Genomic DNA, 13152 nt, shown 5'->3' with positions numbered 1-13152 from the left:
ATCTGCTGCACATTCATGTTGCAAATCTGCCATTTTACTAACCACCCCATCAATTGGCAATTAGGACCTGATCTGGGGACTGGGAAGGACACTAAGGCACACCAAACTCACTGTCATTTTTATGAAACCAGTCTGAGATTACTAGTGCTTTGTAAAAGGGTCCTTTATCATGTGGGGAATAGCCATTATAATATGGATTAATGCACCCTTGGTCAGCACATACAGTAGTGCCTGCTATAGCATCTCATTCCGGTTCTTGTCTGGAAGCAGTGTAAGACAATGTGGTCTTCTGCTTTTGTACCACACTTAATATATGGCCTATTCTGAAATGCTTTTTGCTTACCACGGTTGAAAAGAGTGGTTATTTGGGTTATTTGAGTTAGCCAGCTCAAACCAGTCAGACAGTTTTCTCTCTAAACAGGACTGCCACTTACTGGATGTTTTTTACTGTTGTACATAAAAGTCACAGCCAATAAGCCATTTCTGATATTCTTAAACCAGCCTGGCACCTCGCCCCAACAACCATGCCACAGTTAAGGTCATTTACATTACACTTGTTCCTATTCTGAGTTTTTGACTTACACTTATCACCAAGGCATAGACTCCACCAGTCTATAGGAGTCATATGGTATCTGGTACCAGGACATTACCTGCAGGTCCTTGAACTCCTCTATGTTTCAGGGTAGACTGTCCTACAACAAGTGTTTTATCTTATAGTCTGTGTTTTCTATGGTGTACAGGGCTAGTATTGACAATTTGTATACCCTGTGACTATGCAGCCACATACACAAAAGGATTAAATGCACCATGTGTTGTGACACATTCCCCCACCACCAGTATTAAAATAATCTGCAATAAGAGCCACAGTAGCTCTGCTGTTGGTCTGTACCAGACACTATAGCTCTTGTTGTTCTCTGGTATCAATTAGTCTTGGCTGCACAACACCCTGGCTGTGGTTTGTGATGTGTCCCGCCTTGGAGCACTGTATGTATGGACTCACCACAGCTGCCTGTGAGCACCCCATAGTGTTTTAGAGATAAATTAACCCAGTCCTCCAAGAATAATAATCAAAGTCCTTACAAATATGCTGCATTTAACATCAGCCCAATATTTATAATTGATTTAACAGTTGGATATAATGGATATAATGAAAAACATTTGGCATTTTATCAAACTCATGAAAAGGATTCTCTGGTGTGATAAGATGAAAATTGAATTTTTGGGCAGAACAGCAAGCACTTTATACCATTCATATGGTAAAATATAGTAAAGGCAGCATCATGCTATGAGGGTGCTTCTCAGTGACAGATACAGCAAAATTGATTAAAAAAATTGAGGAATGGATTAATGCAGCCAAAAACAAAACATCCTTGAGACAAAACCTCATCTACAATGCACAGAAACTTATACTTGGGGTGACAGTTCACCTTTCAACTTGAACCATAGCATACAGCCAAAAAAACTGTGGTGCGGCTTTGGTGCAGGTCTCTGAATGTCCTTGAGTGGCCAGTCAAAGACCTAAACCCCATTAAACATCTGCGGAGAGACTTGAAAATGGCTGCTCACAGGTGTAATTAAAGAAGTGGCTAATGAGTGTATATTGTCAAAGCAGAATGCAGTAGGACAATTTAGTTATGTCTGCCAACATATTTTAAATCTGATGTAGGCAGATTTAGCACTCCAGTAAAGGGGATCCACTAGTTTGGTGATATGGTAAAACTTGGTTTGACTAAAAAGAGGCACGTGGCAGCATTTTTTAATTAGTTGTGGTGGATATCCAAAGATTCGTCAGAAGGGAGTTGCCACTGGAGTAGTCCAGTCTTTTATCTTAAGAGCAAACAAAGCTGCAAAATATAAAGACATCTGCAAAAAATCTGTAAGTGGATGTGTGTTTCTAACAAAATTCCAGGCTCCATTTTTACAAGTATGTAGAGAGCTAAATAGATAAATGAATGGTGTTGTTGCTCCATGCTCACATATGTAAAGATGCATCATTTTCAATCTAAACATATAGTAATACACATGAAAAGTCACTCAGGAGCAGATTTTTAATATAAATTAATAAACCTTATAAATCTTGATATAACTGTGCACAATATGTTGGATTAAATAATTTGCACCGATTATTTAAGTTAACTGTGTGATTAAATGCAAAACAATGTGAATCAATGTAAAATATTTAATGTAATAAAATGGTAATTAAAATTATTACAAAAAGAATCATTCCTTAAAATTTCAAAAACAAATGACATCACTTTCCTACATACAGTGTATCACAAAAGTGAGTACACCCCTCACATTTCTGCAGATTTTTAAGTATATCTTTTCATGGGACAACACTGACAAAATGACACTTTGACACAATGAAAAGTAGTCTGTGTGCAGCTTATATAACAGTGTAAATTTATTCTTCCCTCAAAATAACTGAATATACAGCCATTAATGTCTAAACCACCGGCAACAAAAGTGAGTACACCCCTTAGTGAAAGTTCCTGAAGTGTCAATATTTTGTGTGGCCACCATTATTTCCCAGAACTGCCTTAACTCTCCTGGGCATGGAGTTTACCAGAGCTTCACAGGTTGCCACTGGATTGCTTTTCCACTCCTCCATGACGACATCACGGAGCTGGCGGATATTCGAGACTTTGCACTCCTCCACCTTCCGCTTGAGGATGCCCCAAAGATGTTCTATTGGGTTTAGGTCTGGAGACATGCTTGGCCAGTCCATCACCTTTACCCTCAGCCTCTTCAATAAAGCAGTGGTCGTCTTAGAGGTGTGTTTGGGGTCATTATCATTCTGGAACACTGCCCTGCGACCCATTTTCCGGAGGGAGGGGATCATGCTCTGCTTCAGTATTTCACAGTACTTATTGGAGTTCATGTGTCCCTCAATGAAATGTAACTCCCCAACACCTGCTGCACTCATGCAGCCCCAGACCATGGCATTCCCACCACCATGCTTGACTGTAGGCATGACACACTTATCTTTGTACTCCTCACCTGATTGCCGCCACACATGCTTGAGACCATCTGAACCAAACAAATTAATCTTGGTCTCATCAGACCATAGGACATGGTTCCAGTAATCCATGTCCTTTGTTGACATGTCTTCAGCAAACTGTTTGCGGGCTTTCTTGTGTAGAGACTTCAGAAGAGGCTTCCTTCTGGGGTGACAGCCATGCAGACCAATTTGATGTAGTGTGCGGCGTATGGTCTGAGCACTGACAGGCTGACCCCCCACCTTTTCAATCTCTGCAGCAATGCTGACAGCACTCCTGCGCCTATCTTTCAAAGACAGCAGTTGGATGTGACGCTGAGCACGTGCACTCAGCTTCTTTGGACGACCAATGCGAGGTCTGTTCTGAGTGGACCCTGCTCTTTTAAAACGCTGGATGATCTTGGCCACTGTGCTGCAGCTCAGTTTCAGGGTGTTGGCAATCTTCTTGTAGCCTTGGCCATCTTCATGTAGCGCAACAATTCGTCTTTTAAGATCCTCAGAGAGTTCTTTGCCATGAGGTGCCATGTTGGAACTTTCAGTGACCAGTATGAGAGAGTGTGAGAGCTGTACTACTAAATTGAACACACCTGCTCCCTATGCACACCTGAGACCTAGTAACACTAACAAATCACATGACATTTTGGAGGGAAAATGACAAGCAGTGCTCAATTTGGACATTTAGGGGTGTAGTCTCTTAGGGGTGTACTCACTTTTGTTGCCAGTGGTTTAGACATTAATGGCTGTATATTGAGTTATTTTGAGGGAAGAATAAATTTACACTGTTATATAAGCTGCACACAGACTACTTTTCATTGTGTCAAAGTGTCATTTTGTCAGTGTTGTCCCATGAAAAGATATACTTAAATATCTGCAGAAATGTGAGGGGTGTACTCACTTTTGTGATACACTGTATATGTAAAATATATATGTATGTAGTAATACAGTATATAATAATATATATGTAGAATATATATTTGTGTCTACATATATGTTGTCACATCCCGATGCATTGATTACATATTATACATATTTAAAGCCATCAGCATAAAATGTTTTTGGTTGAGCGTGTAGCCACTGATGCACCACTGCTTTCACATCATCATCACATGAAAATGTTCCACCCCTTAAAGCTTCTTTGAGCGTCCAAAAAGATGGAAATCAGATGGCGCTAAATCAGGACTATAATCTCTCTCTCAGTCTCCCAGACACGACCAATTACTACTCCTACCGCTCCCACCGTTTCCAATCAAAATATAAAAGTGTGGAAACTTTTTGAGGATCCCTCATATAAAGCATGGTAAGATAAAACAAAGCATTAAAGCACACTATGGTTATTATAGACATATTTCATCATACTTCATAACTTGATAGCTCTCAAAATGACAAATCTGCAAGTCATTGCTATTTAAGATTAATCAATAACAAATACAAGCCCAGTAAATTAATATTTAATACTTATATTTGTAGTTGTTGAAATCCAGATATAAGGCATTCACCTCTTAGACAATGACATTACACTGATCTCAGATTGTTACCACAAAAATAAATGAAACATGAACCTGAGACTCAGTGGTGGGGGGCTATTATATTAGACTGCTGCGACACCCAATTTCTTTTTTGCTTATTCAAGATGTAGTTGATGGTATCTTAAGTATATGAATATCTTTAAAAAGCCTTAAAAGCTTCATCATTAAAGTGTTTTGCTGCTTTTGTCTCTAAAACATTCCAACATAAAATTGCATTTGCTTAAATGTATGTATAATAAGAAGTCTATGATTTGCTTGTTCAATTTCAGGCATATAAAGTTTAGACTTTAAAGGGGTTTATTACAATATACTTAAATATACTTTAAAATGTACCACAGGTTGTCACACTACCTCTCTTAGAAGTTTGATTACTGACATAGTCATTTCAACTTTTCAGATTACTAACACGCATGTAACCTCAATAATTGGTTGTTTGTCTAAATTAGATTTTATGCCATCATGTAATTACTCTGTGCATGTAACTGCACTCAGTAATTGTAACTGGTTGAAGTTAAAGTTTTTTTAATCATGAAGAGTTCACTAGGTTTTACAAGCAGCACTCAGCTGTGACATGACTGTGTGAATCTGTTCCTCCTTTCTACTACATCCTGTCTCTATAATGAGGATAAGTGTGGATATCAGTATGCCAAATAAGACATAGCTCTGGTGAACATTAGTATTAGAAAAGGAAGGTGTGTAGTTTGGTGTGTTCCATGCAGACTTATTGCAGATCAAAGAGCTCTCTGAGGACGTTAATTAGAATTAGCACCTACCTGTTACACTCGCTGAGGAGACGCTACAGCTTTAAAGTAATGCTGGCTGTAGGTTCAATCATTCTTATATATTAACAAGCTCTTTCTAAAATGGGTACTTATGTATCATTTTCATTAAAACAAGTAGAATTTATATGAACCTGATGCTTCATACTTTAAAAAAGTCAATTTAACAGTCATATGTAATGCTGTTTTAGTGTTGTGCTCGGTCAGTGACTTCTCCTGGCATATAATTATCTAGATGTCTTTTGTCTTCTAGACATATGTAGCTGCGTCTAAGTATAAGCAATATATTGGGGATGTTTGCCACTGTTGACAGTGTATCTGTTCTTGCCATTTTGTGGTGCTTTAATCTGGAGCTTCCCAGCCTGGTGATCCTAATAAATATTTATGTTGAAATACATATTTGGTAAGACATGACTGTAGGGCATCCATTGCTGCTATATCAAAATTATGGACTATTCTGTCACACCACCCACGATTGATCATTTTCCTGTAAGAGCATTCCTCTTATGTGCTTTATTCCTTCACATATATTGATACATATGTTTCAGTAGCTTGTTGTCAGATTTTCCATCCACGTTTTCCTATCAGCTACTTAAAAGTACATCCTGCTGGATGAAATGTTTGTTTTCTTCCTAACAGACATTTTAAAGAGGCTACAGCCAAATGTGGTGGACTATGCTGCCAAAACCATTTCCTTTTCAAATTAATTTTACATTAAAAGATGGCTTACATTGTTTTCAAATAATTTTAGGTCATTGAGAGGCCACTATGCCATTCACTTAACACATGTTCATCATTTTGTCATTTATTATTGTTGTTACTTCAGTGATCTTCAAGGATCACTCGGACCTTCAGCGGGAAAAGTAAAGTCAAGATTCAACAAAATAATATGTTTGTTCAACTCATGTTAAATACATCAGTCACTTCAGGTCATTGCTTTAGTCACTACAAATATTTGCCCTACTTATACAGAAGCCAGATGATTCCTCCTGGGTTGCTCACTGTGAAATAACATGCATTAAAAGCACTAAAACATTTCATTAAAAAAAACACTTTATACACACATAAAACAAATAAAAAAAGTTTAACTTTTATACATTACATTTTAATGTAACATCTTAGTCTTTAGTCTTAAAGTACACTTGAAAATGTTACTTCTTTGTAACATTGAGTTAGTCTATATGAAATAATCAGTGTTAATTATGTCGATGTTAATGTCAGAGAAAGAACTAAATTTTATTAATTATTTACTTTTACTATTTTTATTATTTTACTAATTATTTCTGAAATGTGTTACTAAATAATTAAAATAAATTGTAAATTGTCTAAAACATAAATTTATTTAAAGGTGTATTGTGAGTTTTTTTAAATCTGCTGGCAGCACATCTAATAATGTATTATTTAACTTGTAGATGATTTTTTTTACTTTAATCATGTTTCTGATAAGTTGAAATCAGAGTATTTTGGCATATACCTCATGTGATACCAAATGTTGAAATTTTGTCAAAAAAACAATGTAAGAACTTTACTGAAATTTACCCCATTATGCTCAACAACAGGTACAGTGATGCTGGGATTAAATGCCTTACCATTTCTCCTTTAAACATAGTTTATATTTGTTTATATTTGCAAAAAAAATGTAATCTTTCTTTCATCTAATAATAAAACAGCCAAGTTTTATTTTGTCCATGTGATCAGCAATAAATGTAAAACTTTGCTTTAAGGGGTGAAATCACTGTTGTGCTATCTGTGTTCCAGCAAACTTTTTTTCTGAACCAATGTCTTATCTTAAAAAAGAACTTTAGTACAAAAAAGACTAATTTGACAGAGAACTATATATAACACTGTATAACCACAACTGGTCATCTCAGAGTTTATCTTTTAAATACATTTTTATTATGTCTGTTTGTTACAGACTGGTAGTAATTTGATGGACTGTTTCACAAATGCTATGCATATTTGTGTCCTTTGAATTTAACTTCTCTAAAGCAAGTCTAATAAACAAATGATACAATAAAAATAAAAAAACGACAAAAATACAACCTTTTGTTATATGAGTCTGTTTAAATGCTTTTGTCATCACGAGAACAGGGAAAACAACAGATAAAGAATGACGACGGTGGTGAAATCAAAATACACAGTCCTAATAGAGGCTCATAAATTCTAAGTTTTTAAACCCTCCTCCTGAGTGCTTTCTTTTCATCAGATGCTTCATCATTTCTTATGACCCTTAAACGTGATAAGATTTTAGGGATGTTATTTGTATGTTGATATGGCAGAATAAACTAGACTTTCCATCAATAATGTTCAGAAAGGCATGGATGGTAAGGCCATTTGGATTTCTGGGGCAAATGGAGGAAACTGGGCACCGTTACGGCTGGAGGGAAACGCCTGACCTGCCACTTTTCACGACCAGTAGGAACAAGCTGAGGTGACAAAACAAACTAATTTATTGAAGTGCCAGTCTCCTGGTTCAGTGCAGAAATCATGGTTCACGTAAACATCACTCTTCTCAGCCCAAATGGTCTGACACCCCCTTAGCCATTTCTTAAAGAGGGAGAAAGCCTTATTTGTTATGTTAGCTAAACAGTAACGCCCGGTAAGCACAAACAAAGCTGTGATTCAGGGCTATTAGACACTCTATGCTTAGCATCTGTGAACCTTTCAAACTTGATTTATAAACTGTAGTTCGGCTTTATAATATAGAGCTCTTATGCACAGTTACACAAATTTGTGCATCTGAAAGAAAACAGGGAATACTTACTTAAGGCCAATAAGATCAAAAGTGTATCTTTTGGCAGGCTTCAGGTTGCATCCCAAACCTTCCTGAACAGAAGAATAAATTAGTAATGTTCTTTTAAAACCGCTTATTTAACTCATTGAACTTTCTGACATCCTATTAAGTACATATTATGAAGTCTGGACATTGTCTCTGTATGGCAGCATGGGGATGTTACACAAATGCAAAAAGCACTTTGATGGCAAAGCACATGCCACAGCCTTAAAGAACTGTAATGTATAATTTGCCCATTTAATTATTTTGGATAATCAAAATGTTATTACACAAGGGACTTAAATACACTTTAGTATACTTAGTCAAATGCAAAATATGAACTGTATCATATATGAAGACTGTATCATGTGACATGGCTGTGTCATTGATGTGTATGAATAGTTTGATGCTTTAATAGCTCTACTCCTTCAGCCCACCTCCTGTTGTAGTTACCACACACCCTCTCTATTGGCCATAGCATTACCATTCTGCCAAATCCCAGCCCTGTCCCTCCGCCCATAGTTGCACCGCCATATTGTAAGGGGGAGATCCATCATCGGCTTGGAAATAGGGATGCCTTAACACACGCCTCATTCTTCTGCATGGCCTGCTCATTGCTAGACAGTATTGCTTTAGAGGTGGCACTGCTGGGGTCATACTGTCCTGGGAAAGTTAAGTTCCCCATTTAAATCAACAAACGACGCAGCCTTCTGCCGCGGATATGAATGTGCCAAGTGGCAGATGGCAGTGTCCCATACCCATAGACTCCCGCGAGCCCTAATCCCCGGGGGGATCATACGTTCCAGGGTCATCAGTTGTTCACATCAAGTATAAAAAAGGGGAGAGTGCAGCAGAGTTAGACACAGAGACCAAAGGCTGTGTCCCTTCTACCAATAACCCCCCTCCCTAAATTAAGCAAATACATTTCATACCAGCTCTGTGGTGAAAAAGGGCAGACATAAGCCTAGAAAAAAGTTTAATTAGGTGTTCCATCAGTCTGACAAGGCATCGTAATCCCAACTAAGTATGCAACGGATGATAAAAAGTGAGGAATATTTTAGTGCCTCCTGTACAATTCATCATTCAAGACACAAATGTTAGCAAATAATGGTTTTGTTCAGGTATCTTCATTGTTCTTCAGCGGCTTGTGCTTAGCTGATATATTATCTACCATTTCATACATGAGCGCTCATTTCACTTATTGTTTGTTTAGGTGGGTGAGTGCCACACTGGTCCCACGCTCCAGCCGTGTGTGTGTTTGTACATATCAGCTGCTCCAGGACAAACAAAGGGGACTCATGTGACTCAGCAGTTGAGGGAGCAGCATCCCCCAATACCCCCTTAGGCTCTATTGCTGAGAGAGGCTTTCTCACACCTCTCCATCTGGACGGGCTCTTTTCGAAACGTCAATCACAGTAGGGACTCCCATTTTTCTGGAAGCACTGGGGGATGACCCTCTCTGGGCAATTCGGTGGAAAGTCAGCGCTTGTTGATTTCTGATTTAGGCCTTTGAGGACATTGCACTGGCCTCTCTTATTTCTTGGGTTAATTTGTACAATTCCGCCCAGTTTGAACTACAAGATCTTGAGTGATGGTATTTTTATGGTTTCCAAAAAACAGCTTTGCTTTGCCACTTGATGCCTGGCAGTTTAGCTGATATGTATATAGTGTTATATTAAGCATTTTATCTCCAGTCCTGGTACTTTCACTGTACTTCCTTACCATAGGTTCTGCTGTAGAAAGGCAAAATGTTTTCCACAACACATAGTGTGGGCCAGACATTTCTGCTATAAGACTATAATTTCTATGTATCCATGCATATGTACCCATGTGTGCACCACTAGTCTGGCTTTTGGGCACTGTTGTGGCCTGTTGCAACCAACCTCACAAAACACTTGAGATCCAGTGTCTTACACATTATTAATAAACTGTGGATATGTGACATTACTGATTGTCGCCAGTTTTGCCATCTAGTTTCCAATGTCCTAATGTCAAGACAATGCTCTTACTGTTTATGGATGGTGCTCGACCCACCACTACCCTGGGCAGGACAAATTAATGTACTTATGTATTAATGAGTAAAATGTAGTAATAATCTAGTAATGCATAACCTAGTAATGCATAATCTAGAGTCCCATTGCCAATTCAAGCCAGTGATCATATGACCTATGTTTTTTTTGTTTTTTTTAAAATAAACCCCCTTAAATAAGCGTGACATTAATTTGATTGCCACAAATGTTATTTTTTGTTAGATTTTATTTATGAATACGTTCTGCTAAGCACTTTACTAGTTTCAAATACTGTATATACAACAGAGCTGTTTTGGCCATTGAGAGAAATCGAATGTATTGTCATTTGTATTTGAGCTCCCTCTAGTGGCCATTGAAAAATGTAAACGTCTTAAGAAGTAAAGCAAGGCATTAAGCCTCCCCTGCTGGTATTTAAAGGAATGACAGCAGCAGCCTAAAAATGTTGAATTTATGATGTTTTTGTTAGTGAGATATTAAGATTGCAGTGCTTTACAATTTACCATATCAAGCACTTCTGATTTAGGCTTTTGAGGAGATTGCACTGGCCTCTCAATTTGTTCTCACTACATGCTTATTTCTTGGATTAATTTGTACAATTCCGCCCAGTTTGAACTACAAGATCTTGAGTGATGGTGTTTTTATGGTTTCCAGAACAACTTTGCTTTGCCACTTAATGTCTGACAGTTTATCTGATATGTAAATGGTGTTATATTAAGCATTTTATCTTCAGTCCTGGTACTTTCACTGTACTTCTTTACCATAGGTTATGCTGTAATAGTGCTAATTGTTTCCCACAACACATAGTGTGGCCCACAAATATATGCTATAAGACTAGAATTTCTATGTATCTATGCATAGAAGTAAAGCATGACATCAAGCCTCCTCTGCTGGTATTTAAGATAACGACAGAAAGTAAAAAGGGCCTGGGTTTGATTCAACCACTGGGCAGCCAGGTCATCTCTGTATAAAGTGTGTATATATATGCACTTTACAATTACACCCATTTTTTAATGTTGTAGAACATAAAAAGAAAATATGTTGACATTGATTGGAAAGAAATTATGCAACTAGTAGGAATTATCGTAAAGGTAAAGGAGCTTAGTAAAGTTCTCAGGGATAAAATGATTAATCAACACCTAAATGGAAAAAAACATACAGAGACATATGAAATATCTTAAACATCACAATAAGTACAACTGGCTCAATATTTCTCAAGTGAAAGGTTCATGGAATCACAAAACCTCCCTTAAAGAGGTGGCCACACAAGATCTCACAACATGCCTTTAGACTAATGATAAGAAATGTAGAAATTCTCCCAAAAATCTCTAAATCTCAGATTTGTTTATTCTCTTAAACCTTTATTTAACTAAAAATTACAAAGAAATGACTTGGCTGAGCAAGTTAATTGTATTTTGTAAATATAAACAAATTTTGAACTTGATTTCTTTTTGAGAGACAGTCGGAGTCAACTTTTTTCTTTTACCTAATAGTGAAATGTTAATATAACTTTAATATAATGTTTAATTACACCATTAAACAAGGTAAATTAAAAATGTGAAATGATGATCCTGTTATAAATGTAGCCACATGGTATAAGGAAGTGCTTTGAAAAACCATTGTCACTTCACATGTTTTGCCTCTGCATGAAGAAATGCAACTTGAAATTCTTTAATACAAAGAAAAAGTCATATATTTTCTACCAGAACTAATCGTCGAAACCACTTCTCTGAACCTGAACTTATCTTAGATGATATCAGTGATGGTGAGAATTATATTGGTATTTCAGAGAGACATATGTTGTGTGTGTGCAATATTGCGCAGGGCGTGTGTGAAGCGTCTGTTGCAGTAGGGTAAGTGCTTGTAGTCAGTGCATGTTGCATGCTGCTTCCTGCCTGCAACTTTCTGCTTTCAGCTACTGCCGCTGGCTAGCCCCTATAGGGGCAAAAAGGGGAGCCGAGTGCGTAAGTCTCCTCCTGCCAGTACATAGCCTCTCCACCGCCGGTGCCTCCTCGTGGCCACACACAGTAACTGGGTACTTTGCAGTCCCAGGCAAAACTGCAGGGGATCTCGGAGCAGCAGTGGGCCCCAGAGATGCGGTGTGCAGGCCCACTTCCTGTGGACACGCTCTGGCACCCGTCAACCACTGCCCCAGCTATGGGCAAATAGCTCCACTGCCTTGTGAGTAGGCCTATTAAGGAAAGGCTAAGGGAGCACACCCCTACAGAAAAGCAACGTGCTGCCGGTGCGCAAAGGCGGGCCTGAACAGAGCAAAGACCCGGCAGCCTCCTGCAGCTGTGATGAGGACTGGTCATCTTGGGCTTACCCATGCCACCAGGTTTACCTCATCATGGTGAAGATAGTGCAACTGGAGACAGCACACCTTCCATGGCACTTTAAAAATCTCTCTGCGCAGGTATCCACCTCTGACCACGGTGAATACTACTTGGACCTACATCTGGTTGAAGTCTGGCGGCGATGGGGTCTCTGGCAAAGGGAACAGGTACGAATGGACTAGAAGCTCTTAGTCCGAGCCCCGCACATCAGCGGCACAGGGTATAAGGTCGCTGACAGCTGGGGCTGAGTGGCAGCTGTCCTCGGCAGTCCCCTGTGCGACTGAGCAGCCCTATTTAGGGATCCCAAGAAAAGGTGGCCTAAAAAAATGGCACTCGACTCACGCCTGGACAGGTTACCGCGCCTGTCGGGTCATTCCACTACTGCGGTCGAAAAAGAAGAAATAAATCTTATAACCTGAAACTGGCACCATGGAACATAAGGACCCTCCTTGACCTCCATGGTAGCTCTGAAAGACCCCATAGAAGAACAGCACTGGTTGCGGCCGAGCTGAGTCGCTATAACATCGACATTGCGGCTCAGAGTGAAACCAGGCTACTGGATGAAGGATCATTGGGGACTGGCCATTAAGAACACACTGCTGCCAAGACTCACTGAAACACCTGTGGGCATCAGTGAAAGACTAATGACCCTCCGTATCCCCCTGGTGAAGAACGATTTGCCACGCTTCTTAGTGTATATGTCCTCCAATAGT

Source organism: Trichomycterus rosablanca, chromosome 5, assembly GCF_030014385.1.
Source record: "Trichomycterus rosablanca isolate fTriRos1 chromosome 5, fTriRos1.hap1, whole genome shotgun sequence".
NCBI lineage: Eukaryota > Metazoa > Chordata > Actinopteri > Siluriformes > Trichomycteridae > Trichomycterus > Trichomycterus rosablanca.
The sequence above is the reverse complement of the archived record's forward strand: the minus strand, read 5'-3'. Positions refer to the sequence as shown.